This window comes from Pseudopodoces humilis, chromosome 6 (genome assembly GCF_049639895.1).
Source record: "Pseudopodoces humilis isolate 2021_Gansu_Grassland_sample_001 chromosome 6, ASM4963989v1, whole genome shotgun sequence".
NCBI classification, from domain to species: Eukaryota; Metazoa; Chordata; class Aves; order Passeriformes; family Paridae; genus Pseudopodoces; species Pseudopodoces humilis.
In genome coordinates, this window is record NC_142205.1 from 36,677,522 (window position 1) to 36,703,429 (window position 25,908).

The 25,908-nt window shown below is 34.8% G+C and overlaps 1 long non-coding RNA gene across 1 annotated transcript in view; it reads right to left on the reverse strand.

Annotated features, from left to right (window-relative positions):
• Positions 1-25,309, reverse strand: part of LOC148184150 (uncharacterized) — a 79,255-nt gene extending 53,946 nt beyond the window's left edge. Inside the window, exons 1-2 of the long non-coding RNA XR_015772811.1 lie at positions 25,223-25,309; positions 11,508-11,582 (exon numbers count right to left, since the gene is read on the reverse strand). This is a non-coding gene — a long non-coding RNA (uncharacterized LOC148184150). The remainder of the gene's footprint in view (positions 1-11,507; positions 11,583-25,222) is intronic.
• Positions 25,310-25,908: the final 599 nt, after the last annotated feature.

Consider the following 25,908-nt stretch of genomic DNA (forward strand, 5'->3'; position numbering starts at 1 on the left):
TGCAGATGAAAAACAATGGTGGTGGGTTTTGGTTAATTTTTGTTGTTTGGTTTGGGTTTTTTTGGTTTAGTTTTTTTGGTTTGGTTGTTTTGTTTTTTTGGTTTTTTTCTAACAACTGCATGGTCACATGCTTAATTAACCTGTGGAACTTCTTGCTGTAAGATCTTGATGGCACTAAAATGAGGACATAAAATCTTATGTGGGTTAAACCTCCCTAGAACTGAACAATCCAAGGGCTGTTAAAAAGCTGAGAAAATAACATAGCTTAATGATTATGTGAGGCACAAACTGTGGGCTGGTAGAAGAATGCTTGGGAGCTCAGGCTAACACCCTGTCCTTGTCAATCTTTGCTTTTATAACACACTACTGCCAATGGGCAGAGTGGCTGGCATTTCCAAAGAGATCTAATTTATTTTCCCAAAGGTCACAGGATGTCTTTCTAGGCTCCCGTGAAATGTTTAAGTGCTGTTACTTCACATATATCCTTAATTTTTTTTTTTTTTTTTTTTTTAATAGCCATATGCCCCTCTACAGTGTTAGAACTCCTTGTATCAAGCTCATGTATTCAGGAAGAATATCAGGCCATGGCCAACAGCCTACACTTTTTCCTTAGGCACGGGGTCAAGCAAATACAAAACTGAAGAAATACTACAGCTTGTGCTGCCAGAATGGGAGAAAGCACACTTAGGCTGCATGCTAACTGAGAAATGAGTTCTTGCCCACAAAACTGAAAATCTAAGTTCTGCCTTACAAATTGTAACCAGAGGAATAATTCAGTAGGCAAGACAGAACCAAGCCACAGCTTCACATTTATTTAGTCTATAATTTGTCCTTCTTCCAACATGGATTAAAGGAACTGACAACTCCTCACTTCTTTCAGGAAAAAGAAACAGCAATTTTTTACTGTCAGGAAGAGCATATTAATTAATTAGGAAGTAAAACATGACAAACAAGGATTTTATCAGTTAGAAACTTTCGGTTTAATATTTGAGTATCAGGCAGATGTATATATTGAAACTCACTGAGAAAAAGAATAACCTAGAAAATGCGCTGGAATAGCGAATTTCCACTTATGCATGTTAATAATCTTAATTGCCTTGGTTTGCGGTTATTATTTTATGTGGGGAAACCAAAAAAAAGTGTTGAGTGGTTGTTTAGGTCAGTGTTCCTTCAAAATAAATATATTTGCATAACAAAGTGAAAACATGAATTATTGAGCAGGATAAAAAGATTCTAATCCCCTGTTTTATATTTCTGCATCTTTCTGATATTCAACCTTTTTCTTTTTGCTTTTCTATGCCTATAATTAAATATATCTGTTATAATTTAGACTTGCTTTTACAGACATGCAAATGTTTGAGCAGCATGGTAAAGGTGATCTTTGAATTTCAGATGCTACATAAAAAAAACCTTATAACTCTCTTCATTATATATGTTCATTTAAACATGAAATCTTGAAAGATTTTCTCTATCTGCATGGATTAACTTGTTTCTGCAACTGCAAGTATGAAGATACTCTAACTAGATGAAAAAAATAACACTTCTGGGGCTGAACTTCATTCTCCACTGAGGCACTATGCCTTATCTTGGTTGTGTTCCAAGGAAGTTCTACTTTTACTTGTTTGGGGAATGTATCAAGACCTAAACCTGTTATATTTAGTATTTAGGTATTAGATAAATATAATATATTTGGGTTTACCCAGTTGCTCCAGAATCATACCCCTCCAATTTACAAACAAGATTATATGCCTAAATATGACAAAATTCCAGAATCTGATAGAAAACAAATCTTTAAAGACATTCAGCAAGGTTCTGAGATCCAAAACTAACACTGCTCCAAAGGTTTACCACTGGTTATTGTTTACATCAGGTGCCCAGTAAAACTACATTCCTAGACATTTCTTTTGCAGAAGCAAAAAAATACCAGTCATGTAACTAGTCTTGTGGTTCATTCACCAGAACCACTGTAAAGGACTATAGTGATTCAAAGATAATATTGTACTTGCCATATCTCCTTCATCTACTGTGAGCTCAATGGTACTCTAAAAAATGCAGGTTTTTTTCTTAAAACTGAGCAAAAAGGGAGGAAGATCACACATGTGCTTTGCAATTCTATTTCACTTTCAATACAGCTCTTTTCCTGCTAAAGATGTCAAATACTGGGCCATATTTGTCACTACTCTTTCAGCATATTTAATCTTGTGGATGTTTTACTTTTGAAGATAAAAACATAGTTCTGCTTTGCTGCTGAAAGGAGTTTTAAAATATAGATACATGTTTTGCATGGTTGTCATTTATTTAGTTTCAAATGCACAGAAAAAGAAGATTCTTCTGAATTTCACAGAAATCTATGAGCTGTTGTTTCTCATCCTCCAGCAGAAGTTAGCTACTACAGGGCAGTAGCAGGCTCAATGCCACACAAATTACCATTTCAGATTACCATTTAAAACAATCTTTTCCTCACCAAAACTTGTTTAAAATACAATGAAGAAAGTCACTTTGATTTTTTTTTTTGTTATTGCTTAAACTCACCTGTATTCTCAGTGACATAATAGGCTCTTTACCTTTTGTCTTTAATAGTTATTTGTTGCTTCTGTAATATTCAAGTGATAAACGCATGTTTCCTGCATTTACTTGCAGCATTCCTCCTAAAATGTTCATGGCACTCCCCTGATTAATTGAAAAGTTGAAATTAGTTGACTTGTTGAAAAGTCCACTACAATAACTTACTTATTGCGGTATTTTTCGCAGATACTGAGTCATAAACCTTGATGCATTTGAGACTTTCTTTTTCCTGAAGCAGTGATCTTCCCCCTCAAATAGCTTGATACTTATTTCTACTCAGTTACAAAGTGAATGAGGAAATAGGTGAGTAGCTGAAATAAAATATCCTGCAAATAAAGAGTATCCTGATGGAACAGCTCATTTAGGCACCACAAGCAGATTTCAAAGCATTGGCTTTAAAAATAGACTCAACAGGATGAATGAGCTAAATATTTCAACTCCTGAAATTTATATTAGGTTTAAATATTTTGACAGAGTTTTTAGTTTAGAATGATTTTTCTCTGTTTCTGTGATAATGGAAATTGTAATGAAATACTTTATCTATCTTAGTGAGAAGACTCATCTTGTCTGACTGGCTTTTGATAAATAGCAGGAGTACAGACTGGAAAAGGATTGAACTAATAGATAAACCTACTTATAGCTGAAACCTGGCATGAATCTTGTAACTAGAAGCTCTCATTGATACAGTAGTCAAAAGATTAGGTCACTAAAAAAGTCTCTAGTTTTCTTTTGGTCAGAACAGTTATTTTTTGATATGTCAGAAGAAATTTTTGTCATTTTAACCTAGTGATCCCATACACCCAGACACCAATGTTATTTTCTAACTCAAGTACAGAGTCAACAGATGAAGAGAAACTGCTCATGCAAATAAATATAAACTTAAATTTTATTTTCTTCCTTACACTGAGCTATGAAAGACAGCTCTTGCCAGACTGGATGAAAAAAAAAAATTACTTTCAGTTTCAACTGCTGCAGTCAATATTAAACCTTGATAAAATAGTAATACATTTTAGATATAGCATGTCTCACATTCCTATGTGTGATACACATACCTTAAAATATCTGTGGTTTAGTTTTCTTCAGTGCTTTGCATTTTTGTAATAAATAAATTCTTCCTACTAAGCACATTTTATGTGCAGCTTAACTATTACAAAAACTGTAAGACTGTAACTAAGCCCATTTAGTCATAAAATAGATGTTTTGATGAATGTATGAAAGCATGGAATGAAGAGCATAGAAGAGGAAGCAGCCAGTGTTCTTCATTACTGCTCACTTTCTTCTTTTTTTCACAGAGGTTCTCTTTCCAATGTCGAGGTCCAGTCTGTGCTGGATCTGTGTGTGGAGAGAACTAATAGAATGCCAACATGTCAGAGGGTGGCATTAGGGATGCTTATTATAGAGTTCAGTTCTTCAAAACTGACTGGTCTGATCCCATAATAGCTGGAAACATAGAGGGTTTGTTGTTCAAACAGATATGACTAAGCAAGTAAAATTAAAAATATTTCCCCTACTTTCTAAAATATTTGATATTATTATCTATATACCTTATTAGAAATGGGATATTGGATACAGTAATTTTTTTTTGAGTAAATTAAAGTACAAAGTTCTCTGTCTACCATGCTATGTAGTATGTTAAAATGCTACAACCTGAACAGAATAATTGTAAGTTGTTCTGTGCTACCTCTACCTTTATTACTGATACACATGAAACAGGAATGGTGCAGAGCACAATAATTCTGAAAAATGTTATTAGCTTCAAAAATAGTAGACAGGTCTTTGCAATCAGTTCCTTCTTTTTCCAAACATAGAGGCATATGTATAAAACTTTAGTTTTGATATATATTTTATTTTTTGGTTGCAAAAATACAAAGATTGCTCAATTTTCATTAAATATTCTGATGTTGTCCACATAAACCAACCCAAAGTTAAATAGGAAGATTGTTCTAAATGCACTTGCAACCTATTGGAAAACAATCAAATAAACCCCACAAAACTCCATGAGGAGTATAAAAAAATAAAATTAAATTACATATGTTGCTTTATTCTATTAAAAAATAGCATAAGAACTAAAAACTTGATAAAATTGGCTTTGATACAAAAAATTAAAACTACTGCTCTTCTCAAGTAATTTTCTAGGTTTTTAATATAGCAACATAAATGAAAGAAGTTTCAGTGCCAAATATAATATACGGTAGATGACTCAATATATATCTTTGATGTAATAATATTAATACCTTTGTTTTCAGATTCATTCAATCATCTCCCTGATGAAAGAGTCTGCATGCTAATTTATAATCTGTCAAGAAGATTTATTGATTGAACTGGATTTGCTTCCTGTCTCTTGCCTGTTCAGAAAAAAAAAAATTGCTCTCAGGAGAAAACCTTGTGGCTATTTTACCATCAGTCATGGCTGGCTGTCTTCTACACAGGAAAGACACCAATACTTCTTTGTGCTGCACATGGAATTTTGTTAATGCTGTTAGTTGGAATAATGAAGATATATTTAACTCTGAAATATTTACTACTGTTTGTTTTTTTCAGAAATTCCATCATTTGTGAGCATTTTTATGTGTTAAGAATGGTAATGACCATGGGAAAAGTGGAAAGGATCAAAAAATATGGATTCTTCACCTCCAACACGGATAAGTTTTGATTAATTCCCATATATGTTTTCATGTGTCATTGAATTTCTTTACTTAGAAAAATAAATAACAGTAATAAAACACTAAAGAATGGTCGATACTCACTGTACTTTTCGTTTGGACAGAAAGATTTTGCCATGAATGCAAGATTTTGCCAAGATTGGCAAGGTAAGTAGTTTCACAATATTAATATCAGAGAATCATCACAGCTTTAGATAAATTTATCTAAATAAAATAAATAAATAAATAAATAAATAAAGCTTTAGATAAATTTTAGATAAATCATAGCTTTAGATAAAATTCCATGTGAAAGGAGGGACTTAGGACACTTCCAAGCACAAGTTACAAATCTGCAGGCCTATGATCCCGTTCAGTAAATACCATATAGCAGTGTGCTTAGACACGGGAATATTTACCATGATGGTTCCTATGGTTTCAGTAACATCTGCATGACCATGCAAGTCAGTGCCTTAGTAAAAATAGAAATATTCTGTCTGTGAAACAGAGAACACTTTTTTTTTTTTTTTACCAGAGGAATATGCCCCATCACAAAATAAATGATGCAGCGAAAATTAATCCATTGATTGACTTTAAAACATCAAACATATAAAGCCATTTAGCTTGATATAATAGACAAAACCTGACAAAATTATATATTTTGCTATTAATGTGAATCTAATAAAAATGTCTTAGTTATAAAAGTTCTTAAATATTTAGAGAAGTATAACTTTTCACTTCTCACTCAAAATTTTAGACCAAAATGCTATCTATGAGAGACTATGAAGGTCTGAATATGAACATATTAACTTATTGTTTGTAATTACTCTAAATATTTCAGTGATTGGGAAAAATAAAGTACAAAACTCATATATTTAGCAACAGGATGACTTTCTTCATGATGACTTATTTACTGATGAGCTTGAAATCTTACTGGTCAACAAAATAGAATCCTAACTTAGAGTTATTTTAGGCAAAAGAATTTTAACTTTGATCTCATTGAACTTCAGAGTTTTTGATTATTTGATCTGGTTCCAATAAAACAAATTAGGCTTTTTCTTTTCCAATTTAAATTGAATTTGATTCAACTTAATGATCACAGTAATTCCAAGGCAGTGACAACAACACAACGATGATATGAGCCTTAATTCAATGTATACCCACTTGCAAAGCTATATAGAAAATATAGCTTCTATAAAGTACATTAATATAGAAATATGAAAAGAAAAGCAAATCCTGTTTACGTTCTTGTCCTCTTAGGTTTTATGTTGGGGCACTGGAAAGGCTTTCAGGCTATTGTGCCATGTTTCACCAGCCATGAACTACTGCAGGAGGTTTGAGAGTATCTGACTAAAAGCCTGCATGTTTCTCCTTCATCCTCTTTCCAAGTGTCCTCTTGATATCGATGACCATATCTATTTCTCTACCTATTTTGCTACAAATATGTCCTTCCTCTAGAACCAGAGAAGGCTTGGCTCTGTTTTATTCCTGAATGACAAGTCATCAATGTTACTTGCATCATCTCGATTTAATAAGTAGGGTCACATCAAGTACATTATATCCCCCAGGCAGCAAAAATTTAACAGCTCCATAAATGTGTCAAGATGACAAAAACCTCATAAAGTTGATATAAATTTAATATGAGTGACCACTATTCTAGATTTTCCCGCAGGTATAAGTAAAATTACTTTTGTTTCTTTCTTTCTTTTTATTAACAGCTTCCTGAGTTACCACACAGAAGAATGCTTAAATTATAGTACAGTGCATTCCCATTTATTTTAGAAGGCATTTTAAATAAATTGATATCCATATCCTGTAAAACATGTTGTTGGCAGCCTTCTTAGTTTTGTTCAGTAGCTGAGGTAGAAATTTTAAATAATCTGAGCAATATTTCACAGGATATGGATAAAAAAGGTTATTTATTTAGGTGTTGGAAACAAACGGTAAAAAAGTTGTATCTTTCAGAACTTCAATATTGCCTTTTCAATTCCACCTGTCCCCCAAGATAAAAAAAAAAGTCAATATTAGAGAAGAATTAAAAGTTAGACTTGAATTCCAAAGCCCTTTAGTCACAGCAAATGCCTGTATGTCAACGACACAAAGTTGGTTACTTTCTACATTTGTCTTGAACTTTTTTTTGGTGAATTTTAAGGATTACTGTTAAAAAGAAATTGGGTAGTCTGATAACATTGTAGAAGTTAAGGTGTCAGAAAACAGCCCAAGATCCTTATTAAAATCAAGAGCTAGTATGGTATGCAGTGTTGTTTTCAGTTCCACACCAAATCACAGACTAATAAATAACAGTAAGAGGTAACTTTTGCTTTTTGTCTGTGTCTTTCTTCTTTTTCTTGGAATATGCCCCATGTTGTGAAGAATTGTGACAGTAGCAAAGAATTTTGCTATTTTTGTTCTCTCTGCATTTTATTTCCAGAATCAGGATAATCCAGTAACATTATAACAGAACCACAGACTATCCTGAGTTGGAAGGGATCCACAATGATCATCAAGTCCAAATCCTGGCCCTGTGCAGAACAACCTCGAGAATCACACCATGCACCTGAGAGCCTTGCTAAACACTTCTGGAACTCTGGCATGGCTACTTCTCTGGGGAGCCTGTTCCAGTGCTCAGTCACCCTCTTGGTAAAGAACTGCTGTGTGAAGAGCCTTTCCCTTGCCCTGCTGGCAATGCTGTGCCTGATGCACCCCAGGACATCACTGGCCCTTTTGGCTGCCAGGCCACTGCTGACTCATATTGAACTTGCCACCCACCAGGACCCACAGTTCCCTGTTTGTGGTGCTGCTCTCCAGCTCTCCAGCCTTTCATTCCCTGCTCCACCTGTGCATTCAGGGTGACCCTCTCCCACACACAGAAACTGGCACTTGTCCTAGAAATTTTTATTCAAAAATCTGACCGTGTTATAATTCCATCCTCTTCAAAACAGGTCTCTGTACATTTCATGAAACCTTGACTGCATGGATAAAATCTAGATTCCCTTAGATGTCAGTAGAACTGTGATTTTACCTGTCTACTTTTTTAGTCCAATTCTAATTTTTGTTTTGATGTTATTTAGTTACAATTTTATTTTTAAGCTCCTTTTGCTTCTCCAGTCAGTCAACAGAAACACTGATGCTGCCATTTTGATGGATTGGTGAAAAGACTCTTGCCACACATGTTACCTATATAGAAATACTTATTTCATACAAAGATGTTTTAAATAGACCATTTTTATTTAAATTGCATAAGATTGTAGCTGCTATTGCATTCCATTAATATCCCCATTAGCACATATTGCCCATTATTATTGCTGTTACGTTAAGTATTTTTTGCCGCCAGACAAAACTAAACCAATTTCAATTTACACAGTAGAAGATTTGCTGTTCATAGTAAGAACAATATCAAGTTTCTCACAGAAAAATAATGGATACTTCCCACAGGATTACCTGAGTCTTGACAAAACTGTTAACAGGAAAAAATTCAAGTGTAGCATACTGCTTTGAATTAATAGCACCCATCTGAATTGTAAAAGTAGAAGGTAAATTTCTGCTGCACCTGTTTCACACTAGCTCCTCAATCATTCACATTTCTGAGGGCTCCCTATCTTTCCCAAATTTTTTGTCTTCCACTGTAGGCCAGCTCTTCATCTGTCAGCTGCTCATTAGTTAGGGTGTATTGAATGGGTTGCAGAGCTAATCCATGGTTTTTTGCCATTGCAATGAGTTACGAGTGTTACCATATACCTCCTGAATGCAATTTCTTAAATTTTTATAGAATCCTGCAAAAACACCTTCATGCAGATACAAAACATTATGTGTATTACCTCAATTAATCCCAGTAACTAAAGTGATTTAAGTTATTAAATGCAATTATTATGTGAAATTCACTAAATATGAACTATGTTACCTTAATTATAGTAATATTTTGCTAAGGTTTATGATTAGAGAAAAAATACACAAAGCCATGGTTTACCCAAAACTTTTTCTAGACTACAATAAATTCATTAAGGTCTTCCATTAGTTCACAAAGACAATCAACAGAGCAGGAAACAGTATTGTCACATAACTCAGTAGCGACGTGTGTCCTGACACTAGTGATCTGTCTGAATTAACACTGAGAATAATGTACCTAGTCATTAACAACATCTCATTTAAATAATTGGGGAAAAAAAATCCCTGAACTAAATCCCTAAAATGAAATAAAATACTAAATAGTTTTTTCATGCTAGTCATTTAAATAGAAATGATAAGAATAAAGATGCCTCAGAAAGTAGAATTTGATTTTTAAAAATAGGTTTCTGAATTCTAACTATCCCAGAAAGCAGGTATAAGCTAAATTTATCTCTGATGACATGCAAAATATTTTTTCAATATTGTTCCTTCATAGATTTTTTCATTTACCTCCTTGGTTTTACACTTTCAGCCTCTCAATTTCTTTCCAGAGTATGCTCTTATAATGAAATATGTAAGCAATCCCTCTTCAATTACAGTGATACATTTAAAAGAATTGGTGAAATAAAATGCTCCCAGTTTTAGTATAGAAAGAGATAAAAAATGGCAGAGGTATTAAAACATGAATGATAATTTCAGGAGATGATTCTAAGTAGAAGCATAGAGTTAAACTGAATTCTTAGGTCTCTTAAGCTGACTACTTCAGAGGGTGTATCAACGCAATATTTAAATATTAAATAACTCTGACACAGCAACTGAATACCAAGTATTGCATGTGCACTGGTAATGGATACAATAAAAAAACCTCAAAAAACTTTAAATGAAAGGTTCCATTTTAAAGAATGGAAAACACTTTTTTTTTTTTTTAGTGTATTCAAGTGTATTATAAAGACTTTCAGTATCTACTAATATTAATGCCTTCCTGAGTGTATTCAGCAGTCGGTTAATCAACCCCTCAACCTGTACCTTTTTGCCTCTCATTTGGTGAAACAACAGCTTGTATTGGAATACAGCTTGTATTCCAATCGTAAAAATCTTCTGGTCTCATCTTTCAGCTTTGCTCAGCTCCTGTAAGTATGTCAGACCCCAAATCCCTGGAACTTAATTCTCCTCTAGCCTCTCATAGGTTGAAAGTCAATCCTGAGCTTTTTTTTTAATGGGACTGTAATGTACACATTTTCTTCCTTACCCTAATTGCCACAATGTCAAGAGAAAATACAAGGAGTACCACAATAAGGACAATGACAAGCTTGCATGCAACCCCCCATGCTTATATCAGTGTTGATTTGATAAGTAACCTGTTTACATGAAGCATGTGTGCTTGTCAGCTCTTCAGACAGCAGCAAGAAACCTATTCCAGCCTGCTTCCCTTGACCTGCTGCAAGGACTGTGAAGTTCAAGATAATAATGCAGCCCCGCCAGCCAGGTTGTCCTTAAACATATAATAGTTACCCTCTGAAGATAAAGGTAATGAAGTGAGACTAGAAGAGGTACTTCTAGTAGAGTTTCCTTATTCAAGAAAAGAATTTAGGGAATTTGACCCATAAGATCATTCCTAGTATTGCCCTGTAATTATCAGAAGTATGGGAAATTTCAAACCATCAGTAATAAAACTGAGATGAAAATGAGTGACTTAATTTTTATTTATACTAGATGTTTTCCTAAATAATTAGTCTGCTGACGGGAATATTTATTCAGTGTATCACAATAAGTGAAATGAAAGAAGGCAAACAATTTTAAATATTAGGAACAAGGAGAATAATCAAAACACAAGCTTGAAGACAATGACTAAAGAGGCATGTAAAAGACCGAAGAAGCATGTAAAAGACAGTTGAATTAATTATATTTTATTTTTAATTCTCCATAGCAATGCATTGAGCTCTTTCATCTAGAAATTTTAGTTCATTCATAAAAAGACATCACAAAAACAAAGGAAGGATGTTGAAGGGTTAAAAAATGAGAATAGCAGCTGATGAGATTTGTTTTACATGAGCTGAGAATATTAAAACTGAAAAACACTTACTTGCGTACTTTGACTAACAAGAATAAAAGTGATGCAGCATCACTGAGATTTAGATAATAACTACAATAAATACATATGAATTTTAGTCAAAGAATTAATGAAATATATTAACTTAGTTTCTAGAACCAAACTCATCAAGCTGGATGAGTCCCAAATTCATTCACATTCTTCCAGATCCAAATCCAGAATTTCATTTCTAAGTTAGACATCTCTATATCCTGTAGCAAACTCACTATTTTTAGTCAGTTTCTCTTTTACTAAATGATTGAGTTTTGCAAGTTAATTTCTGGATACTGGAATTACACACTTATTCAATTAAATGCTACAATACCTACCTGTCTCTCAAGCCCACCAGATGGCCCTTAGCACATGGCCTGGAGTGAGTGACAGTCCACGCTCACCAGCAGGACCTAGTAAAAATAGAAGAGAGCAATAGTGTGCAGGGTGGGGGAGAGTTGGAGGTTCTGCAGCTGTGATAGAGGGGAAAAGGACACAGAACTGCAGGCAACCAGAACTCATTGGCTTTTGTGCCCAGGGAGCATCTTTTCAGCCATCAAAGTTTCGATGCTGGTACCCTGATCTTGTCAATAAGCTAGGCAGAAGGAAGAGTTAAAAAAAAAAAAAAGGCAGCAAGATAAATGCAGACATGATGCAAAAGTATAGAGAAATGATGCATCTGTTTCATTTGAAAGGTATCCACCAGTAATGTTAAATCCTAAAAGAACTCACTTGCCTATATTCACAATAAGTAAATCCAACTAAATTGCCTAGACCTTGAAAAAAAAAGTATGCAAAATGTAAAAAAAATAAAAATAAATTCCAAACAACTTCCTTGCCATGACTTAAAAACCCTAGCTGTGAACAGACAGAGAACTATTCTTTTGGATGCAGAAATCTGTCCTTTAATAAAAACTAGGCTTTCACAAGCTGAATTTTCTGTCCCATATCATTCAACAAAGGGGCTATACCCTCTTCAGTTTAGCTATTCCTAGTTTCTATTAACTTGGGAGAGATTAGATCATTAAATATTTGCAAATTGTACTGAGCCTCTTGTTCATTTTTTAAATAATAAGAAAACATATTAACAATAATAATAGCAATTTTAGTAGACCACAATGATAGTGGATGATAATACAAACATCTTTGAAAAACAGACATTCAAAAAGAAGGGAAACAGAACAAAAAAAGAGATCTGAGCAGTGGTTTTCAATTGTAATTTACAGAGTTGGGCCAATGTAAGAACTATGAATTCTTTTGTTCCTGTTTCAAGGTCATAAAATTGCTGTTTCCCAGCACAAAGTACAATAGAGGGCTTTTTGTCTATCTTCAGTCCATTTTTCTCTTTTTTTGAGAATACTCCAATAGAGTAAGGTCCACACCTTCTGTTGTTAAGGCAATCTCAACTCCCTTTCATCTACAAATGCATCATTTAATCCACTGTAATCAATACAATTGATTACATCAATATTAAACTGACAGGAACTGAATAAAATGAATGCCATGTCTTATATCAAGGAAAAAGTGCAAACACAGTAAGTTTCAAAAATAATTTACATTGCATTTGTAAAAATAAAGCCAATGCAGTATTAGCAGTTGTAATTTATAAAAATAATAAAATTCTTTCAACACTGAAAAAACCGACAGATTGGTTTATATTGCTGTACACAGTGATTGAACTAGGAGGGCACATGCTATACTATACAGGTGTTGCAAAGCTTTCTCTTTCAGTGAACATTTTTGCCTTTTTGCTAGGTAACAAGGTGGTTACATAACTGAAAGAGACCAACTAATGTTTCCTCTGTAGTTTTTTACTTTCTGCATAGTCTAACCCTCAGACCACAGAGCCCCAAAATACCATGAGACCTAAACAGCAGCTATTTTAGGCCAGTATTTAATTGACTGGAACTCAGAAACTAATTACAGATTTGCATGAAACTACACAGAAAAATCAAGCTTTAATGAAAGACCTTTTGCTCGAAAAGTAGGGAAAGGCTTTTTTCGCATGAAACAAAGAAAATTAATTGCTGCTAAGAGTGTAAGAGCAAATGGAAGCTCCTCGTAAGGCTTTCCCTCAAGTCCCTTCACCATCTTTGTGGTTCTCCTTTAGATGCTCTCTAATAGCTTTACAGCCCTCTTGAATTGTAGTTCCCAGAACTGCACAAAGTAATGGAGCTGAGGTCACATCAGTGCAGAGTAGAGCTTGGAAATCACAACACTTGACTCACTAGCAGTTCATTTATTTAACATCAGCAAGGACAATTTCTGTGGCAATATCTAGATTTTTTTTTTTTCCTAGATGTACAAAAAGGTAAGATGTTTACTGCAATTTGTTTCCTATTTGACTTGACAGAATCACTATTTTCCCCTACCTTCTGTATCACAAATACCTGTCATTCAGCAGTTCCCAGGTACAAGCGTTTTACAAAACATGAATATTATGGGGAGAGCAGGAACCTTGTTCAATACACACCTGGCACCTCTGTAAACATTTGGCTATATTTGTACTGATGGCACGCCTAGAATATAACTGACTGGTACATGCATTAGATAAGAGGAGTGTAATAATTATTACCTCCATGTATGGGTTATTCTAACCATTTCCAAAGAAGTAGTTATTTACCAAAAAAAAAGTAGAATCTCTTTGAAGTGTTATGAAAAAAGATGCAAAGAATTTTAGGCAGAAGAATTTAAAGCAAAGAAACAAGGAAATAATTTGCAGTTGAGGAATGGAAGCTTTGGAAATGAACACTTTTGAAAACAGGATATGTACAGATATTTTCCACTGGAAGATAAGGACATAAGCTCAAGAAGGAAATTAAATGTGTGGCTGATGATAACTGTTGACTACTAATTCAAAGCCTTAATAATATAATGGTGGGTTTCTTCATTTGCCAGTGACCTATGTTTGCATGTGTTTATTTTTACTGTGTATAATTTGTGATGATGGCAATCCTGTAAGAAGAAAAGAGCTAGCCTAGCAGCAAACCTTTAATGCAGTTAAAAGATTACTAGTATTGAGTTTAATTTGAAAATCTATGGCTGGAGAAATTAATTTAAATGATAGTAGAGTACAGTCAGGACTTTCAGATATGGTAAACTCCAATACACCTTCAATGAACTTCACAAACCAAAGAGAAGTGCTATCACTTGGTATTTGAAGTTAATTAACAGATAGTATTTTTGCTGTTGAAAAATATTTCTGACTTTATTATATATTTTAATTTTATTTCAGTGTATTATCACATATACATTACAGTACCATTATATGGAAATATAAGGAAAAATGCACTAAGGAAGCAAGCTGAAGTAATATTATAAAGCACTGATTCTGTTCAAAACCAAGAACTGATACTGGCTTTTTATTAGTTTTGCTACAAATGAAAACACTACAGAGCCAATCATATATAAACTCTGAGTGGATTTTTCAGTCTTACTTAAATAATTGCTATTTTCTAGAAGTTATATACACATAGATGCTGTAGAATAGCCTAAAAAGAATCAAATTAATGTATCTAAGAAACTGAAATAATGTTCTAAAAAATCTGCCAATATTGTGATCAGATATCTCTAAAATCAAATAGAATCTGACATTCATGGAGAACTATCACAGCTGACTTTATGAATTTACTGCCTTTATGAACACTTATGGCATTTTTATTGAGTTTTATATTTGCAATGTTTAGTATCTAGGTGATCAAAGGAATCTGTCAGGCCGTGCTATCACCTGAATATTCCTAGACATACCTAATGTGTGTTTTCCCATACCACCTTCCCCGTGCTGTGCTTTGCACTGGCACCTGGAGTGTCATCAACACCCCAGTGTTTGGGTACTGCTGGGCAGGGCTGCCAGAGCATCAGCCCTGTCTCTCAACATCCCCCATCAAGGGGCTGGTGCTGGGCAAGACCCTGGGAGGGAGCACAACTAGGCCAGCTGACACAAAATATCCAGAGGAATAACCCATAGCATATGGCATCAGATATAAAAGCTGAAAATAAGTGTACTGGGGGTCACCTGAAATTTGTAATGTTTGTCTTTTGGAGCAACCTCTCCACATGCTGAAGTCCTGCTTCCCAGGAAGTGTCTGAACATCGCTCATGGATGGGAAGTAGAGAACAAAGCCTTTTTCTTTTTTTCCTCTTTCTTTGTGCATGCACAACTTTTCTCTTTTGCTCTAGTAAACTGCCTCATTTCAACCTACAGATTCTATCCCCATCTCATTTTTTCTCCCCAGGCCAACAGAAGAAGAGGGAGTGACAGAGCAACTTGGTGGGCACTTGGCATCCAAGACCAACCCACCAGACCCATTCACATTTTAATCACAATGTATTGACACTGTTCCACAAGTGGTCACGAAAAGACCTGTTTCAAACAGCAGGCTGTGATTGGCTGTTCCAGGAAACAGAACATGGGAAAATAAGGAGTCAGCCTCCACTTCCCTGATTAGAAAAGTCGCAATATCTACAAAGAAAATTCCCCTGTGAGAGCACACCTTTCAAGTTAAACTACTTAATAAAAATGGAGTCTCCTTTTCCACTATAATTGATATTCAGTTTCCCATATTGTAATTTGTTCAAATTCTTTGAGCCAACCCACGATTTAAAGTCACAGTAAGACTTCTGCAGCATGAAAAAAGCCACCTTCTCATTAAAATCTCCATAGTGTGCATGTTTTGTTGTACAGTTAACAGCTTTTTTGAAAGAAAAAAAAAGGAACAATAATTCATAAAACTTACATCTTTTCAGAACAAAGTTGCCAAATTCAGGAAAAAAATCCAGCACAAAGGCTAAGCAAAACCTTGTCATTTCTTCTGACTCCATCAGCCATCTAGTATGTGGTGTTTCCTCTTACTATTCATCACAAGTATCCTCTTTATCAAAATTGCTAATCTTCTTCTAGCAGTTTTGCAACACTAAATTCTAAAAGTGCTTTTATGAATTTTAATTAATCTTCAGCATAAATACTCCAAGGCAGGCAGGTACTATTCTTAATTTACAAATGAGACAGCATATAGAGAAGTGACCTTGCACAAGTTTGTACAGAAAAAAATCTGAACAGAAGCCAAGTTTACAGATCAGTTTACAACATTCAAAATCTAGCAACCATACTTCCTTTTGGAGTTTCTTGCTAATGTTTTCCAAACTAACCATCTATTTGTGTTATTTTCAAAATTATAACAATTTCTGGGCTAGCAGAAAGTAGTACCTTACTACTTTGTAATCAATAAAAGTTGTTTGGGTTGCATTTCCATCTCATCTCTCTAAAGACATAAATATTTATTTTCCTAATCACTTCTCTGGATCCTCTGAGCTTGGGCATAAAGGAAAATATCAGACTGTAGTTTCTGCTAACTGATGAAGCCATTTTTCTGTGCTGGATTTGTCCATGTAACCCTTTGCTGCATGTTGCTTTCTAAACAATTGAGTTCAGGAATTGATCCAGTATACCTAATGTGTTATCTCGCTGACACAAGGTAAGTTTAGATTTTTCAATTCAGCAGTAAAATGATCATAAGCAAGTCAGTAGATTTTGAGTTAGTTTTGAGAGAAGAATATATTTCCTCCTCTAGTATGGTGATTTGTTGGGCATTTACTGTTTTAGTAGTCAGTACACTCTTCAAAATGATATTCTGTGTAGTGACAATCACACACCTTGATTTCTGTCTCCTTTATATTTAAACACACTTCAGTTTCTGAAAAGCAGATTTAATAATGTGCTAATATTATAAATAGTGAAAATACCATTCCTACAAAAACTCCATCAATTCTGAGACTTATTTCAGTTACAGTAGTCCTAAAGTTGCATTCATGAGCATTCTGTTATCCAGTTTAGGAAACCTTTTTTCTTCTATCTGCTCTAGGGTCAAATGATCTTTTTTTAAAATCTCTTTGTTTCCTGCTTTGTTTCTATGATGAAACCAATTTTTTTCAGGTACCATTAGGAAAATAATCATCAAAAACACATCAGGACCTCCCCCCCCCCACCCTGCCCAAATCTGCAAGGAGACCACTTGGTGAAGTGAGGTGAAGAGAACAAACATATTAAGAAGAAAGAGAAAAAATGATGTTTAGTGCTCTGAGCATCAAGGTGATGTTCATTTCAGAAAGTGTCTCTCTGGAACTTTCCTTCTTTTTTGCATACAAAATCACTCCCTCATTTCCACTCTTACCTTGTCACAGCAGGTAAACCAGGAAAAGACAATTCTTAAAGAGACCACCACCAGATGTAGCACTCCAGAACTGAATGAATGCTATAGTCCTAAATGTGTTTAGTCAAGGTCTTTCTCAGAGGCTGTAAAACACTTTCCAACACACTGGAGGAACAATCCTCTTATACAAAGGATAAAAAAGTGACCAACAAAACTGCTGTCACTGTAAGGAAGAGTAACTCACATATTTCCAATATGCAACAAAATCTTCAAGTATTTGTGCTGTAACTGGGACATTACTGCAGCCTCTGCTCTGATAATGTGCTGTTTAGCAACAATTAGCAACAATTGTCACCTGACCCATTTAAGACACTCACAGCAGACCATCTTTCCCAGGTTCAGAACTCGTGTGGAGATGCAGCCATGTAGACAGGCAATGTTTTAATCTGAGCATTTTATAAATCAGGCTGGGTTTTTTTCTTGCCTTAGTGAAAGTCAAGTAGCGATTTTGGGTTTGTGTTTTATTAGAAATTAAATCCTCTTTAAACATGCAACTCGTTGTGAACAAGGTAGTTTACTCAATAGCAATGTTACTTAGCTAACCCAAGATGAAATGGTAATAAGATGTGTAAACTGAAGCTATTTAGCTAATTTGTTGGCAAGGGAATCACTGCTACTCTCAGCTGTAAGATCAAGACAATCTTCTGTTTACATTAAAATAAGCTATGCTTTAATATTGGAAGTAATGTCAGAAAAAAATAAGCTAAACACACTTGATTTAGACCTCCCAATCTAGAAGTTTCTTAAGCACATTCCAAAATGGATAGCATATATAGCTCATCAAAACCTTTATGATGAGACAGATTTGCAAGTACATTTTGTTAAATCAGTGTATAATTAAAAAAAATAAAATCAAGACAATATTTTTATTTCTCATGTCAGAGTATCTAGTATTGTATTCTAGAACCTACTGAGTGATAGTTTTCAGCACGATTCTCTAATTCATTTCCTCAAGCGTCCTGATAAAATCCATTCTTGCTATAATCATTTACTGACATTAGTCTTTAACAAAATTCTAATTTTGACATGCCATCAGGAATACAGAGAAAGTGAAATCAGACTGCTGAAGGCCATAAATTATCTGTAGGTCTACCTGTACAAGGCATTTTGTCATTCTGCCCAGACCAGAGAAGTCTGCAACATGTATCAGTTGTAATTCAAGGTGACCTCCATCCCTGCACTGTTATTCCCCACTCATGTAAAAATTAGATGCTCCTTTCCCATCTTCATGTCATAACTGTTGCCTATGAATATTATACCTACTTGAAAAATTTCATTGATTCCCAGGGGACAAGCATGGACATTAACATTCTTGTCAAAGAGATTATTGGATTTTCAATCTACTAAATACGGAAAGAAATCTCAAGCAGATTGGTTTTGCCTCAGGTATGTATGCTGGTCATGAAGGTCATTTTTTTTTTATGCCTTGCATTTGATTACTGCAATATATCTTAGAATATACAGCAAAAGGGAGAAAAAGAAGTCTGAAGTTGCTCAAACGTCCAGTAACACAACATATACATATAAACATCACTTTTGGGTGCTCAGAATTTACTTCAACTTTTAAAACGCTCAAGTGAACCAAGATTATTTTTTTACCGTAGGCAATAGCATAACTACAATCTTTGTAGACATACCCAATCTAGTCTAAAATTAGCTGACTCCTGTATGCTACCATTGTTGCCATAGCAGCCTAGAGCTCAGGATTTGTTATCGGAGCCTCAACATAGTTCTGCAGCCACTCACGGCTCAGGGAGACTCATGCACATAAAATGTGTGTAAGCCAAGAATTTCGATCATAGGTTTGACCACATCACACAATTAAACATAATGTTATACTTTTTTAATAGTTTAGGGTCACTCCTAACTGAATCGCTGTCTGGATTCAGTTCTCACAGTGACATGGCCTACTAAAAAATTTTATAAACTATTCTGAATACCAGAAGTTTATTATTTTAGCCTAAGTTTCTTACAAAAAAAAAATTTTTCCCCTCTGCATTTTTTTCTTTTCTAGGTTGTTACTATAAAAGATGACAAATTCATAGTTTGTAGTTTAAATGTATTCCTCCACACAAAAAAAGCTTTACTGATTTAAGCTCAAGTAAATGTAGTAGAATAGTAGAATATTAATTCTAATTATAAATAAATAGATTAGTCTATCTGCAGTAGACCAAGAGAGTAGAACTATTAAATTTTTTTTTAGATCTTTTGATTTCCCAGTTTCTAAGAGTCAATACTCTTTGGATAGCTTAGTTTGCTTTGCCCAGGAAATATAAGTACCTTATCAGTAACCAATACTGCATTATAAGAATTTCCAGTCCCATATGCCCTTGGTAGAAACATGATGATTTTTTTTTTTTTTTTTTATCATTCCAAGAAAGGAAACTCCAATATAACCTTGCTGAAAAAATTCTTAGTAGTATGAAATCAGGAATGCATAAATAGAATTAATAAGAAATCAGGAATATATAAATAGAATTTTAAATATTTCCTGATGATTTCAGGAAGTACATAATATTACCATTTCAGCTTTAAAAGGCTAGTTTGGGAGAAAATACTGCAGCTGATATTCAATAAGCAGAGATAATAAGACAAATTTTGGATATAGCAATTAAAAGGTGTTGCCTTATGTAATAACTACTCTGTCTCCTCCCCTTAACCCTGCAATTACTGCGATTGCACAGCCAGCTTTGTAGCAATATAGCTCTAAAATTTTGAATCATAGGGCAGGAATTAAAAAATGTTAAGGAATAAGAAAACTACATCTACCACATCTCAGAATGCATCCTTGAATCTCAGGTCTAGCAAGACACATAGAAACCTGAAGTTATTGGAAAGATTCACTGATTTTTGAAGAATAATTTGACACATTGTAGTAAGGAATCTGAGCTCCCCAAGGAAGCTTGTAACTCGCACCTACATTTTTCTTTGCATTTCCTCTGAATCAGTCGTTTCCCCCTGAATAGAAAGAGCACTTTGATTTTCCATCTAGCAATAGAGAGCTTCACACAAAGGCACCATCCTTCACGTGGCAAGTGAAATACCTAGTGGAATTGCAGACAAAAATTGATGTGGATGAGAAAAAATAAAGAGGTTGTCCTGCTATTTCAAGCATTTCTTCCTCTATTACAGAAAAAAAACAACGGGAATATGGCAAATTCTAAGATAATGTACAAGACAAAAGGTTTTCTCTGTGCCCTCTGTAGTCCAGCTGTACTAGAAGTTCAAGTAGCATTACAAACACATCACAAACACAAAGATGCAATAAGGATGGAGAACCTGAAGAAGTTTGGCATTCAAAGATATAAGCAGCCATTTTGATATACTTATTAACTCAAAAATAAAGAGTAGTTTCTTTTTACTTTTACAAAATTTGTTTTTAAAGTTTTAGGTTATATTAAATGAGTTTCATTGATATGATATTAAATATCTTGCTTGTGTTATCATTCTTTCATTTCCTGTGTTCCCGAGGGTAGGGTATCTTCTGTCATATGTAACAACATCACTTCTCTCAGGTATTCTATCAAATATTCATTCATTTCTATGGCTTTATCATGGCATTAATCATCTGGCATTCTTTGCTTTGGATTGAAAGAGTTCACTAAAAAGTATTTATTGTGTTTTCTTTTCCTTGTTCTTCATATTATGAAAAATTATTTTAATAAATTCAAGTTTGTATCAGGTAGCAGCATTTTGTCTCATGATTTTTACTTACGGAACTATTCATGATCTAGCAACGATTAATGTGATAATAGTAATTAATGTAGATAACCATAACACTGATTATTGAACTAGACAGAACATTTAATGCAACCAACATTAAGCATGTGGTTAGATATCTCCTTCAGACTTTCTATTGAGAACTTGACTTATGTCTTAAAGAGCACTTTTGTACAACTAATAACTGATTTAAGCTGACAATCTTGAACCAATTAGAAAAAGAAATTACCAAAGAGGACAATCATTTTTGCCATCTTTTACTTCTAACTTTGTGTTTCTCCCTTCCCAGGAAAAGGAAATTTCAGGCTTTTAATCAGCCAGAAATGCATTGCTGTCATTGTATACAGCACAGTCCTTTTTCTTTTTGTCAAAATGCAGGACCAAATCTTCCTCACTTGACACATGTTTTCTTTTAGGGGAAAAGGAAGGACTAAGAGATATATATGGATTTCTTATGTGGCATAGAATTTTTTTTGTGGATAGTTTCTTATGATTTATTTTCAATACAGATAAGACATGAGAGCTTGATTCAGAGATTTTTAGGTTTTTTTTGGGGAATACAACATAGCGAAGCCAGTAAGTTTTGCTGTAATGTATATAGTGGTTATGGTACTGCAATATACTCCAGCAATCCATAGCAGCAATAATCTGGGGTGGTTTGCCCTTTATATCAGTGTAATTCTCTTTTGGTGAGGATGAAATGAAAGAGTCAAAAAGATTGAACAAAAATGCTCAGCTTTCTGACAGCTTTCCAAGGATGCTGACATTCTCCATCTCTTTCTTAAATCATGCTATTTGCAAAATGCCTGCATACTTTCTACATACTGTGAGAACAAAGAAACCAATGCAGTACATTATTTAAAATTATATCTTTTTTTAAACAGATACATCAGCAAAGCTTTAAAGGAGAAAGAGGTCTTATATACTCACTAAGACATGGTAGTTGCGCTTTCTGACAAGTATAAACTTTTAGGTAATAACAGGGGTAAGGTATAGTGTCTTTCACGACCTCATTATGTTCCATCTTCTGAATATCCACCTGTGCCTAAATATGCAGAAACACTTGGACAATTGACATTTTGATCTGTGCATCAAGGAGAAGCAGGAGTGTGCAAGCTCCAACAGCAACGATAAGCCAGAAACCAAGAACAGCCATAGAATAGACAGAACACTCATGAACAAGGTCACTGTCCCAAACAAAGCCAAACAGGCTGAAATTGAGTATCTATTCAGGGAGCTCAGCCACAAATAGCATAAGGGGATCAAAAACAGGACTGAAAACAAAACAACCTACAATGTAGTGTATGGTTCATTCAGGAAAACCAGTCAGCAAGCTGAGTCAGATCCAACACAGTTCAGAGAAGATCTCCATGCCCAGGAAATAAATGAAGCTCCTAGAGGATGCATAGATGGATGCCTCAGTTGAAGCTGGCCAAGGTGGTTAAGATTTAGCAGCTTGCTAAAGACCCTGACACAGTGCCACTCTCACTGGCAGTGATATTGCCAACATTTCAAGAGGCTTGATTTGCGTTTCCATATGTTAATTCGTATGACAGCAGTAACTGATATGGATTTAAAGTTGAAAAAAAGTGTCTTCAATTCAAGGTTATGGGGGTGACAATAATATGAAAGAAACCTGTGAAGAGCCCTTGTTTGGTTAGCTCTATTTTTATGGAAGCAGATACCTAAAATTGTGTCCACAAAAAGAGCTTTAGGGATTTTTCTAGTTCTAATGCGTTTCCTCAAGTGAAGAGGCCAGCCCAGCAATTCAGACTGTGTAACATCTCACTAGGCTAATGTCTGTGACATCAAAAGTCTATGAGAATTAAGCTAGTCTAGCTCAGGATTGCATCTTCCATGTCAGTCTGAGAACTCGAACAGTATATGAGCACAGTAAATATGAAAAGATATATACACAGCTGCCAATGTGTTGCTTGTTACAAGAGTTACTGCTTCTTGCATCATGTAATTTTATATATTGATTTGCTTTTATTTATTTTTTATTTTTAACCATATGCACCCATCAGAAACAGGATTTCTCTTTTGAGACCGAAGGAACTGATGAGAGAAACACAAATCTAAGTGTCTATTAGAAGTGGTTACCTTGCTGTTTTGAGCCTGACCAGTAGCTATGTTTTGCCATTTAGTCACTCTTATTAATTTATTATTCATTTGCAGATTTCTAAAAGAAATACTCCTGCAAGTGTCATTGAAGATTTTCATTGTATTATTTTTGTTGTTTTTTTGTTTTGTTCTGTCTAATAAACATTTTTTGTTAAGTAGAGGAAAGAAAGAGTGGATTTGAAAACAATCTCTGGAAAAACCCAAAGCTAATCAATAACAGGGTGAAGTAAGGCGGTTTTTAGGAGGCCTCAGGTCAGTTGAAGTTGCTGTTTGAAAGGCAGCTGACTTGAAAATAAGGTATTCTGTCACCTGATCATTTTGTCTTGGGCTCAAAAGGTTATCAACTGTTAAAAGCTTTCTGTGAAGAGGGGGATATTTTCCATGTTTTTTCAATCCTTCTGTAGATGAAAAAACCATATCAAATACTATTTGCAATGATTTCAATAGCAGAGATTCTGTAGCCCTCTTCACCTTTCCTGCTAAGGTGACAGGCAAGAATTCACATAGTGGATTTTAAGCCTGCCTTCAAATTATTTCAGATGTTGACCAATATTCATCCACATGAAAGATTCTGCTCAGTTCCCCTTCAATTAAAAACACACACTGTGTTCTACTCTGCTAGTTCCCAGGTTCTAGCTACTTTATTTCCTGCCTTAACACAGGCAACACCTCTGGCTGATTACGGAAATAGATGTTCATATTAAACATTTGGGACAAACATTATGATCCTCTGAGCATCATAATGCAGGCCGAATGCAAGGCAGAACATTCTGTTCAGGTAAGAACAAGTATTTATTTTTCTTCTGCCTCACAAACTCCATCTAATTATACTCAGGCATAAACACAGTACCAGCAAAAGGTGGAGTTCCTGACTTTATCTGAACTTTTTAGTAGGCAATATCCTCTAAGAAAAAATACCTCAACAAAACCCATAAAGGCTTAATTTTCACTAGAATCAGACTAGAGGGAGAGAAAACAACAGAATAGGAGATTTTGCTGTCCGACAAAATAGACTTGTACCTGTAGAATAAAAATAAGCTGACTACTGTGCAGTCAGCTCAGACATGCTAGTTTGGTCAGCATGATGCACCCTGAGCCACTCAGGAGAACAGCAGGGGGCTCATGAATTTTCACTGCCTTCCCAAAGTGCCCATCTCAGCTGGACTATTAAATCTATTTTAAACATAATCTCACCGTTGACTATTCACCCACACACCACTGTCTACAGGTTCTCATGTGACACACACATGGATGAAAAGTAACACTGCCCTTTGCAAGAACAGCTGCTTCTGTCAGTTTTCATTTCCAGCACAGGGTACTATATGTGGGAGCAGAAAATGTATATATGATGAAGACTCTAAATATTCTATACATCTTTAAATAAAATAACACTTCTTATAACACAATAATACTTCTATCTTGCACTTAGAGCACCATGTATCCCTTAAACACTTCAAAAGTTGTAACCTCTATGTACATGTCTGTGTTTTGAATTCTTAAAGTATTGTTTATGCATTTTATATTTAAATGTTGATTTCATGGTACATACTCCTGAAGCGTTTTCTCCCTGACCTCCTGGAATTAATAGATTACAGGGTCAGTGAGATCTTACAGAAGTTTTATTATTTTCTTGGAGAAGCAAAACCTAATTTTGGTAAAAATTCCAACCTCAGATCCATATATACATCTGTCTGTCTGTCTGGAAGAGACAACAACACTGAAAATGACCCCCGCATATACAAATATATATTAAAGATGCCAAACAGAGTATCTAAATCACAAACAGACATCATTTCTCCTTCAATCAAACTCACTAGTTTCCACTCCTCTGTTCCATTTTCTCATTTTCCCCCTCCATTTTCCCACCTTCCATTCCATTCTTCCTTCTCCAACTTTTATCCCTTTCTGACCCAGCTTTTCTCACTCCAGGCTTCCAAAGCCACCACCTACTGCTTTTTCTCTAACCGAAAGTCATTTGAGGCATTTGATTTTCCTGTTACCTCAGTTACCAGCAGAGGAAACACAGACTTCTGTCCTCCTTCCATCTGCACTCCTGTCCAGCTCCTCGGTGGTTACAGAGCACTGTCTTGTGTGCAGTGGGAGCTGCAAGAGAACTGAGGGCAGTCACTCCCTGCCAGTAATAGAGCATCGCAAAGTTTGCAGCTTCTCGGCAAAGCACGTAGAATTTTTAGGCTTAGACACATTTGAGTAGACTCCACACAAGCCAAAAGGCTTTTATTCACAGAAATCATTTCACTGTCAAGTCTGGAATTTTCTCTTCAAGTCCATAGATGATAAAATTATGCTGCATAGGACAATAGGAAATAATCTAGTAAGAATAAAATATATTTTGCATAAAAAATAGGAAATAATAGAGACAGCTTCAGATTTTTTTTCCTTATGAAAAGATAAAATAATAAATAATAAAATAATGCAAAATAAGATATTTTCAACCTAGCCTTGCAAAGATGACCCTTTTCAGGTTACATTTTTATAAAACAGTTAAACTTTAGGGCAGGTGCATGACATGGAACCATCAAGCCTAATGTTTAGCATTTGGCAAAGTTACAAGAGACAAAACCTCAGACTGCTTTAACAAGAAATTAATATTGATGGAGAATTGCAGAGGCCACCCTTCCAGTAAGACAGAGGTAGCTTTTATTCCTTGTAATCATTCTTAATTTAC